The sequence below is a fragment of the Oncorhynchus clarkii genome, chromosome 29 (assembly GCF_045791955.1).
Source record: "Oncorhynchus clarkii lewisi isolate Uvic-CL-2024 chromosome 29, UVic_Ocla_1.0, whole genome shotgun sequence".
In the NCBI taxonomy this organism is placed as follows: Eukaryota; Metazoa; Chordata; class Actinopteri; order Salmoniformes; family Salmonidae; genus Oncorhynchus; species Oncorhynchus clarkii.
In genome coordinates, this window is record NC_092175.1 from 18,663,087 (window position 1) to 18,675,069 (window position 11,983).

Sequence of the window (11,983 nt, forward strand, 5' to 3'; positions counted from 1 at the left end):
CATCAGGACCAGCCCGTACCCTACCTGCCCTAACGTCTCTCCTGGCCCCTAACAATGCCTGAATATGTCCTGCTAGGTGACCTAAACTGGGACATGCTTAAACCACCTGACCAAGTCCTAAAGCAATGGGACTCCCAAAATCTTTCTCAGATTATTAACAATCTCACAAGGTATGACTCCCAGAAAAGGCTACTCTCCTCAATGTTATCCTTTTTATTTTATTTTTTTATTTCACCTTTATTTAACCAGGTAGGCTAGTTGAGAACAAGTTCTCATTTGCAACACCAACCTGGCCAAGATAAAGCTAAGCAGTGTGACACAGACAACAACACAGAGTTACACATGGAGTAAACAATAAACAAGCCAATAACATAATAAACAAGTCAATGACACAGTAGAAAAAAAGAAAGTCTATATACAGTGTGTGCAAAAGGCATGAGGAGGTAGGCAATAAATAGGCCATAGGAGCGAATAATGACAATTTAGCAGATTAACACTGGAGTGATAAATGAGCAGATGATGATGTGCAAGTAGAGATACTGGTGTGCAAAAGAGCAGAAAAGTAAATAAAATAAAAACAGTATGGGGATGAGGTAGGTAGATTGGCTGGGCTATTTACAGATGGACTATGTACAGCTGCAGTGATCGGTTAGCTGCTCAGATAGTTGATGTTTAAAGTTGGTGAGGGAAATAAAAGTCTCCAACTTCAGCGATTTTTTGCAATTCATTCCAGTCACTGGCAGCAGAGAACTGGAAGGAAAGACGGCCAAATTAGGTGTTGGCTTTGGGGATGATAAGTGAGATATACCTGCTGGAACGTGTGCTACGGGTGGGTGTTGTTATCGTGACAAGTGAACTGAGATAAGGCGGAGCTTTACCTAGCATAGACTTATAGTTGACCTGGAGCCAGTGGGTCTGGCGACGCATATGTAGCGAGGGCCAGCCGACTAGAGCATACAGGTCGCAGTGGTGGGTGGTATAAGGTGATTTGGTAACAAAACGGATGGCACTGTGATAGACTGCATTCAGTTTGCTGAGTAGAGTGTTGGAAGCAATTTTGTAAATGACATCGACCGAAGTCGAGGATCGGTAGGATAGTCAGTTTTACGAGGGTAAGTTTTGCGTCTTGAGTGAAGGAGGCTTTGTTGCAAAATAGAAAGCCGATTCTAGATTTGATTTTGGATTGGAGATGTTTAATGTGAGTCTGGAAGGAGAGTTTACAGTCTAGCCAGACACCTAGGTATTTATAGTTGTCCACATATTCTAGGTCGGAACCGTCCAGGGTGGTGATGCTAGTCGGGCGTGCGGGTGTGGGCAGCGAACGGCTGAAAAGCATGCATTGGGTTTTACTAGCGTTTAAGAGCAGTTGGAGGCCACGGAAGGAGTGTTGTATGGCATTGAAGCTCGTTTGGAGGTTTGCTAACACAGTGTCCAATAGAAGGACCAGATGTATACAGAATGGGATCGTCTGCGTAGAGGTGGATCAGGGAATCACCCACAGCAAGAGCGACATCATTGATATATACAGAGAAAAGAGTCGGCCCGAGAACTCAACCTTGTGGTACCCCCATAGGGACTGCCAGAGGTCCGGACAACATGCCCTTCGATTTGACACACTGAACTCTGTCTGCAAAGCAGTTGGTGAACCAGACGAGGCAGTCATTATAAAAACCAGGGCTATTGAGTCTGCCGATAAGAATACGGTGTGAATTTGTGAATCATCACAAATGATCCTGATAGGTATCAGTCTGGTGTTTTCTGTTATGACCTTAGTGATCACTGTTTATAGCCTGTGTTCGTAATGGCTGCTCAGTGTAAAGACCTGTCCTGATTTGTCATAGACGCTTGCTAAAAAACTTTAATGAGCAAGCCTTCCTTCATGAACTGGCCTCTGTAAAATGGTATGGAATCAGCTTGATCCCCTCTGTCAAAGACACTTGGACCTTCTTTTTTTATATTTTCAGTGTTATTATTAACAAACATGCCCCATATAGAAAATAAGAATTAAAAACAGTTTCAGACCCTAGTTCGACTGTGATCTTGCAGAATTACTCCACCTCAAGAATTGCATGTGGTGAAAGGATCAGCACATGCATACTCAGGCTGACTGGCTCTCGTTCAGGCATATGAGAAATACTGTAAGTGCACTCAGGCTATCCAGATGGCCAAAGTTAGTGACTTTAAGGAGCAATTCTCTCACTGTGGGTCTAACCCCAATAAGTTCTGTAAAACAGTTAAATACCTGAAGAATAAACCCTCCTCCTCACAGCTGCTCATGTCCCTTAATGTTGATGATGTGGTTGTTACTGGCAAGAAGCATATGGCTGAGCTCTCTAATCACCACTTCATTAAGTCAGGATTCCTATTTGACTCAGCCATGCCTCCTTGCCGTCCAATATTTCCTCATCTCCCACCCCTTCTAATGTGACTATCCCCGATTCTTCTCCCTCTCTTTCCCCTGCCCCACTACAATGTTTCTCCTTTCAGGCCGTCACTGAGTCCGAGGTGTTAAAGGAGCTCCTGAAACTTAGACCCTTTCTTTTTTAAGGTTGCTGCCCCTATCATAGCCAAGCCTGTCTCTGACCTTTTGAACCTGTCTCTCCTTTCTGAGGAGTTTCCCATTGCTTGGAAGGCAGCCACGGTTCGTACTTTATTAAAAGGGTGAGATCAAGCTGATCCTAAATGTTATAGGCCTATTTCTATTTTGCCCTGTTTATCAAAGTGTTGGAAAAACGTGTCAATAATCAACTGACTGGCTTTCTTGATGTTTATAGTATTCTCTCTGGTATGCAGTCTATTTTCCATTTTCCGTTTTTCTGTTATGTGTCACTGCAACCTTAAAGGTCTTCAATGATGTCACCATTGCCCTTGACTCTAATCAATGTTGTGCTGCTATTTTTATTGACTTGGCCAAAGCTTTTGATACGGTAGACCATTCCATTCTTGTGGGCCGGCCAATAAGTATTGGTGTCTCTGAGGGGTCTATGGCCTGGTTTGCTAACTACTTCTCTCAAAGAGTGCAGTGAATAAAGTCAGAAAATCTGCTGTCTCAGCCACTGCCTGTCACCAAGGGAGTGCCCCAAGGCTCAATCCTAGACGCCATGCTCTTCTCAATTTACATCAACAACATAGCTCAGGCAGTAGGAAGTGCTCTCATTCGTTTATATGCAGATGATACAGTCTTATACTCAGCTGGCCCCTCCCCGGATTTTGTGTTAAATGCTCTACAACAAAGCTTTCTTAGTGTACAACAAGCTTTCTCTTCCCTTAACCTTGTTCTGAACACCTCCAAAACAAAGGTAATGTGGTAAGAAAAATGCCCCTCTCCCCACAGGTGTGATTACTACCTCTGAGAGTTTAGAGCTTGATGTAGTCACCTCATACAAGTACTTGGGAGTATGGCTAGAAGGTACACTGTCCTTCTCTCAGCACATATCAAAGCTGCAGGCTAAAGTTAAATCTAGACTTAGTTTCATCTATCGTAGTTGCTCCTCTTTCACCCCAGCTGCTAAACTAACCCTGATTCAGATGACTATCCTACCCATGCTAGATTATGCAGATGTAATTTATAGATCAACAAGTAAGGGTGCTCTCGAGCAGCTAGATGTTCTTTACCATTCGGCCATCAGATTTGCCACCAATGCTCCTTTTAGGACACATCACTGCACTATATACTCCTCTGTAAACTGGTCATCTCTGTATACCCATCACAAGACCCACTGGTTGATGCTTGTTTATAAAATCCTCTTAGGCCTCACCTACCCCTATCTGAGATATCTACTGCAGCTCTCATCCTCCACATACAACACCTGTTCTGCCAGTCACATTCTGTTAAAGGTCCCCAAAGCACACACATCCCTGGGTCGCTCCTCTTTTCAGTTCGCTGCAGCTAGCGACTGGAACGAGCTGCAACAAACGCTCAAACTGGACAGTTTTATCTCAATCTCTTCATTCAATGACTCAATCATGGACACTCTTACTAACAGTTGTGGCTGCATTGCATGATGTATTGTTGTCTCTACCTTCTTGCCCTTTGTGCTGTTGTCTGCACCCAACAATGTTTGTACCATGTTTTGTGCTGCTATCATGTTGTGTTGCCACCATGTTGTTGTCATGTTGTGTTGTCATTTGTTGCTGCCTTGCTATGTTGTTGTCTTAGGTCTCTCTTTATGTGGTGTTGTGTTGTCTCTCTTGTCTAGATATGTGTTTTGCCCTATGTTTATGTTTTATTTATTTATTTTTATTCCCAGCCCCTGTCCCCGCAGGAGGCCTTTTGGTAGTAACTGACTTGTAACTGGTATCCAGTTACTTGCCTAGTTAAATAATCTTAAATATATATTTTTTTATTAAAATGCAGGAGTGGCTTGTGGACAAGTCTATGAAAGTCCTTGAGTGTCCCAGCCAGAGCCCTGACTTGAAGCCGATCGAAAAACATTGGAGAGACCTGAAAATAGCTGTGCAGTGATGCTCCCCATCCATCCCGACAGAGCTTGAGAGGATCTGCAGAGAAAAATGGGACAAACTCCCCAAATACAGGTGTGCCAAGCTTGTAGTGTCATACAAAAAAGAAGACTCAAGGCTTTAATAACTGCCAAAGGTGCTTCAACAAAGTGCTGAGTAAAGGGTCTGAATACCTTTGTAAAAATACATACTTCACATAGGTTTAGATGGTACTATGATTCTCTACACTATACTTGCCTGTTTTGTCTCATAAACAAAAATTAGGTGAACTTTTCAAATTTTAGCAACCAGAACATGCCAGAACGATTTCTGCGTTGTGCATCTTTAAAAATGAAATAGAGTCACTGTTTTTATTGAAGTAATTCCAAAGGTTAGGTTTAACAGAGCAAATGAAATGTGACCATACTTTATCATTCGGAAAGTATTCAGACCCCTTGAATTTTCCCACATTTTGTTACGTTACAGCTTTATTCTAAAATGGATTCAATATTTTTTTCTTCTCATCAATCTACACAAAATACCCCATAATGACAAAGCAAAAACACGTTTTTATTTTTGGGGGCAGATTTATATATATATATTAAAAAAAGTGGAAATATCACGTTAAAAAAATGTACTGCAGCTGTTAGTGGATATTTCTCAACAATCATTCTCACGGCAGCACATTTGTAATATTCGGTGACAAATAACTAAGCAGGGCCGGGCTTAGTTAAAACCCTGGAAGGGAGACCAAAGGGTAGCTGTAAATAGATGACTTCTCCAGTAGGAGGTGCTACCCTGCCTATTGTTCTTTTTCTGATAGTGGATATAATGTTGAAGACGTTGATGATCCCATTATATCTTCATGGTAACCATATTTTAGCATATCACTCTCCTTTAAAAGTACAAATTCAACATATTTTATACAAGGTTTGTCTTTGCTAAAATATGGTTACCATGATGATATAATCCTGTGGTAGAAATTTCACCCTCATAACAACAGTTAATGACGTTTTTCAAACCCAATGTATTTGGTATGTAGATTCCCCATCACAATACGTTGACAAATTACATTGGAACAACGTTGATTCAACCAGTTTTTGCCGAGTAGGAAATTACGTCCAAGCATCATTTTCTCATTTATCTGTTTAATAACTTTCTTTCCCCACATGTAGGGGAAGAAATGCCACTCTAATCCCTAACACAATATCCTAGACATAGTGGACTTTTCAGAATCCAGATATAATAGAAGGAGGGAATGATATTAAAGAGATCTCTTATCGTGTAATTGTTGGTGGCAGGGGACTGTTTAGCACGAGGACTCGAGTGGAGGTTATTGCTGTCACATATATGGGCATTATATTGGCAACACACAGCCACAACAATAGCTATTTACAGACTGAAGGCCCAAGAAAAGACATGGCTAAAGAGCTTGATGGTATTTGTTCCCATTTTTGGTAATTCTAATATCAGATCTATTTATTGGCTGTATTTTATCTCCTATTATTGTGTAGAAATGTAGACATTTCAAAATGTCTTTATACTGTCAGAGTTAAAAACCTCTTAAGGATCGGGCACTTTTTTTCATACCCAAATCTAACTGCCTGTAGCTCAGGACCGGAAGCAAGGATGTGCATATTCTTGACACCATTTGAAAGGAAATTTGTGGAAATGTGAAATTAATGTAAGAGAATATAACACATTAGATCTGGTAGAAGATAATAAAAACAAAAAAAACATGCGTTTTCTAGATATTTTTTTCATCATCTTTGAAATGCAAGAGAAAGGCCATACATTCTGATAAGAGTCGAGGTGTAATCTGGATTTTGGCCAACAGATGGCCGCAGTTTGTGTGCAAAGTTTCAGACAGATCCAGTGAAGAATTACATGACTATACAATATTTTGTATCAAGTCTGCCAGGAGTTTCCTCAAATGTGCCGAATTGGTCAATTGATACATTTTCAAGTACATAACTATGGATAACATACAAAAATTCTATGGTAATAAAAAATGTAAGTTTACACACTCCCAGGAATGTCATACATGATGGATCATTAGCTTATTCACTAACTTTCACACATCTAGATGGCCGGGCAGGGTGGATGTGGAGCCAGAGACAGCAGTGGGATCGAACTGTAAACCTCAGTTCCTACATTTGACTATAAAAATTGATTTTATCAAACAAAACTATGCTACATTTTATCTCTGTCACCCTCAGGATGAAAAAAATCAGAGCAAGATTACAGAATGTAAGTACATTATTAACCTTCAGAGGTGAACGCATCAAGTCAGTTGCCGTGATAAAAGTGTTTTGTTGTTGTGCACTCTCCTCAAACAATAGCAAGGTATTTATTCACTGTAATAGCTACTGTTCATGGGACACTGCAGTTAGATTAACAAGAATTTAAGCTGTCTGCCCATATAGATGATGTCTATGTCCCAGAAAGTTGGCTGTTGTATACAACGTCATTCTAGTCACATTAGTGCACGTTAGCAACAAACGTCCCGGTTTAGGGACACCAATCCCGTAGTTTATCAGATAACTCAAGTAACTTTTTGTAACTTTTTTTTCTTTTGATTAATCGCATTGTCTGAAAGCATTCAAAATACACTGAAAACATCCCAAATACATCATCTAAACAGCTAACAACAACAATGCAATGTAAAAGCAAGTTAACATTGAGGTAAAAAAAAGTATGTTTTCTCAATTTACTTAATTTTGCTAACTGTTCATTTAGACAAAATCAAGACATAAATATTCTTAATTAATTTGAACAAATTCAGAATTTGTGATAAATCGTGGTCACAGTAAATCTTGCAATAAACTCAATAAAAAATATATATTGTTTGACATCTGTCATTTATACAATGGGCGATTCATAAAACAATTGCCTTAATAGCTTTAAAGGTATCAATAGCATTGTAGTCTCTACTGTCATAATATGTGTTACCCATTCTGTTTTCTTCTTGAAAGTAGCAGCTTTCGCGTCATTACGAAGCACAGGAGCTGGAGGCCTCCATGAAGACTGGCTGTCAGGTGACAAGTGCCATTGTGCCAGCTCTGTCACCCCCTGCCCCCTCCTGCCACCATCACACCACACACACGTGTGCACACACCCCTCTCTGAGTCACATGTCAATTTAAAACACAGTTTACCTTATAAGTATTCACCAGCTGCAGCAGGTGTTTTGGTAGACATCCGAGGGGAACCATCAAATAGTCTCTTCCACTGGCTCTCACTGAGCCGGAGAGAGAGACACCGCCACTGCACACCACCAACAGTATTACCTTTATACTGCTTGAAATGCATAATCCCCAGTTGAAATTAAACTCATTCCCACAGAAAACACCCGGTCAGCAGGTTAAACACATCTCCCATGGCAGAGGCCAAAAGGGATTTCATTCCAGAGAAATTGACCATCATGGGAAATGACATGTTCTTTGGCTTGGGGGGGAAATCAGTGGGAAATATCATTCCATTGTAAATTTCAATCAAAGATTGCGTCTGGGTATGCTTTAACCTGAAGTTTAATCATGACGGATACTGAAAATCCTTCAAGCAAGAAACACAGTCACTGCTCATGTACAGGGGAGAAAATAATGACATTCTACAGATGTAGGATCTTAATTTGATCACTCATTATTTTCTGAGAATTTTTCTCCCCAGCAGGAAATGCAAATGTGTAGTGTATTCAAGGTTTAGAAAGACTTCTAAAGTTTGTAGTTTCCACTTTAAAAAGTCAGGCTGGATTTGCCACGAAAAACGAAAAATGTAGAAACCCCTATGAAAAATGTTGATTAATTATCATCAGTGGTGTAAAGTACTTAAGTAAAAATACTTTAAAGTACTACTTAATGAGTTTTTTGGGGTATATGTACTTTACTTTGTTATTTATATTTTTGACTACTTTTACTTTTACTTCACTATATTCCTTAATAAAATAATATACTTTTTAGTCAATACATTATCCCTGACACCCAAAAGTTACATTTTGCATGCATAGCAGGACAGGGAAATGGTTCACTTCACACACTTATCAAGAAAACCTCCCTGGTCATCCCTACTGCCTCTAATCTGGCAGACTCACTAAACACACATAGCTCGTTTCTAAATTATGAAATTCAAATTGTGCGGTCTGGTTTACTTAATATAGGGAATTTGAAATGATTTATACTTATACTTTACATAATAATTCACATTTCCTGTGGCTGCAGGAGTATTTTCCTGCTGTAGCAAACTGGCTCAAATTAAGATCATACATCTGTGAAAACAAGGGAAAGGGAGAATAACGTTCTGGTAAATAATCCATCAATATAAATGTAGTACAGTTTTTTTCAATTGCTAACATGCATTGGTCAAAACTGAAGTCACATTGTCAAACCTCTTCACACAGTCAGCAAACCAGAAGTGTATGTAGACATAACTGTGAATAATTTTTCATTGCTTTCACACAAAATGCATTCAATGACCACATTCTCCGAAATACATGAACTCTTTTCTCATTCATACTCCACCACCTGCAAAACTATATACGTATTTGCAGCACATGTTTTCAAAACTGTTAAAAACACATTCAAAACAGAATGATGGCAAATGTCGTGCATTTCTGCAGTAACTAGATTGAAACATATAGAACATCTCAGCAGAATATTTAATAATTCCAAACACAGCTGATTGCAATACCCAAGTGTCCTGATTTTAGTCTCATTACCAAACAGACAAAAGAGGACGGCTTAGGAAACATGGATCAAGGAAGAAAGGTTGGGAAAGAAGATTGGCAGGGAGAGGGAGAATGCATGGAGGACAAAAGAGAGGAAGACCAAGAGCGGGGGTCTCTGATGAGATAAGGGCCACAATTATTGACCGTGTTGTAAACCGTGGTCTCTCTTTGAGAGAGGCCGGTTAAAGGGTGCAACCAAATCTGCAGCGTTCAACAGTTGCATCAATAGTAAGAATTTTCCGCAAAACAACAGGTGAGATGTGTATCCTTCAATGATAATTTAACTACATATTACAGTACAATACAGTATGTTCACATTTTTACATGTGCTGACATTTTGAAATATATTGATTGTTTTCTGTTTTTCAGTAGGATCCAAAGGTTGCCTCCCATAGGAGGGAGAGGCAGAAAATTATCAGATGTGCAGGAAAATGCCATTGTTGACATGGTAATTGGCAACAATGCAATATAACTGCGGGAAATTCGGGACAGAGTGCTGGCAGACAATATCACTTTTGGGAATGTGAATATGGTCAGCACAACGACATTTGCCAGGGTCCTAGAGAAACATAAAATTACATGAAACCCAAACCGGCTGCGCGCGTGCGCCATCGTGCATAAATTAATTTTGTCCCCCCACACCAAACGCGATCACGACACCCAGGCTAAAATATCAAAACAAACTCTGAACCAATTACATTCATTTGGGGACAGGTCGAAAATCATTAAACATTTATGGCAATATAGCTAGCTAGCTTGCACTTGCTAGCTAATTTGCCTTATTTAGCTAGCTTGCTGTTGCTAGCTAATTTGTCCTTGGATATAAACATTGAGTTGTTATTTTACCTGAAATGCTCAAGGTGCTCTACTCCGACAATTAATCCACACATAAAACGATCAACTGAATCGTTTCTAGTCATCTCTCCTCCTTCCAGGCGTTTTCTTCTCTGAACTTATATGGTGATTGGCATCTAAACTTTAGTATTACCATGACGATAGACAACACAGTCTATCTTTCTATCACCCACGTGGGTTTAACCAATGAGGAGATGGTACATGGGTATCTGCTTCTATAAACCAATGAGGAGATGGGAGAGGCAGGACTTGCGGCGCGATCTGCGTCACAAATAGAATTGACTTCTATTTTAGCCCTTGGCAACGCAGACGGTCGTTGATGCGCGCGAGCAGTGTGGGTGCAATAATTGAATAACATAGATTACTACATTTATTTTGCAACGCTCGCGCACGTGACGCGAGTGGTGTAGTCAGGGTGTAAGGATGAAGCAGTTGTACACTGTACCCTTTGAGAGAAACGGTGAACGTGTGAAAGAACTCCGGTATCAATACAGTGGGGAGAACAAGTATTTGATACACTGCCGATTTTGCAGGTTTTCCTACTTACAAAGCATGTAGAGGTCTGTAATTTTATAATAGGTACACTTCAACTGTGAGAGACGGAATCTAAAACAAAAATCCATAAAATCACATTGTATGATTTTTAAGTAATTAATTTGCATTTTATTGCATGACATAAGTATTTGATCACCTACCAACCAGTAAGAATTATGGCTCTCAAAGACCTGTTAGTTTTTCTTTAAGAAACCCTCCTGTTCTCCACTCATTACCTGTATTAACTGCACCTGTTTGAACTCGTTACCTGTTTAAAAGTCACCTGTCCACACACTAAATCAAATCAAATCAAATCAAATGTATTTATATAGCCCTTCGTACATCAGCTGATATCTCAAAGTGCTGTACAGAAACCCAGCCTAAAACCCCAAACAGCAAGCAATGCAGGTGTAGAAGCACGGTGGCTAGGAAAAACTCCCTAGAAAGGCCAAAACCTAGGAAGAAACCTAGAGAGGAACCAGGCTATGTGGGGTGGCCAACCGCTCCACAATGGCCAAGACCAGAGAGCTGTGTAAGGACATCAGAGTCAAATTGTAGACCTGCACAAGGCTGGGATGGGCTACAGGACAATAGGCAAGCAGCTTGGTGAGAAGGCAACAACTGTTGGCGCAATTATTAGAAAATGGAAGAAGTTCAAGATGAATCACCCTCGGTCTGGGGCTCCATGCAAGATCTCACCTCCTGGGGCATCAATGATCATGAGGAAGGTGAGGGATCAGCCCAGAACTACATGGCAGGACCTGGTCAATGACCTGAAGAGAGCTGGGACCACAGTCTCAAAGAAAACCATTAGTAACACACTACGCCGTCATGGATTAAAATCCTGCAGAGCATGCAAGGTCCCCCTGCTCAAGCCAGCGCATGTTCAGGCCCATCTGAAGTTTGCCAATGACCATCTGGATGATCCAGAGGAGGAATGGGAGAAGGTCATGTGGTCTGATGAGACAAAAATATAGCTTTTTGGTCTCCTTCCTCAGTAAGAGCATTGAAGATGGGTCGTGGCTGGGTCTTCCAGCATGACAACAACCCGAAACACACAGCCAGGGCAACTAAGGAGTGGCTCCGTAAGAAGCATCTCACGGTCCTGGAGTGGCCTAGCCAGTCTCCAGACCTGAACCCAATAGAAAACCTTTGGAGGGAGCTGAAAGTCCGTATTGCCCAGCGACAGCCCCGAAACCTGAAGGATCTGGAGAAGGTCTGTATGGAGGAGTGGTGCAGTGTGTGCAAACCTGGTCAAGAACTACAGGAAACGTATGAGCTCTGTAATTGCAAACAAAGGTTTCTGTACCAAATATTAAGTTCTGCTTTTCTGATGTATCGAATACTTGCGATAAAATGCAAATGAATTACTTAAAAATCATACAATGTTTAAAGCTTGGGAAATCTTTTTGTATCCAAATCCGGCTTTAAA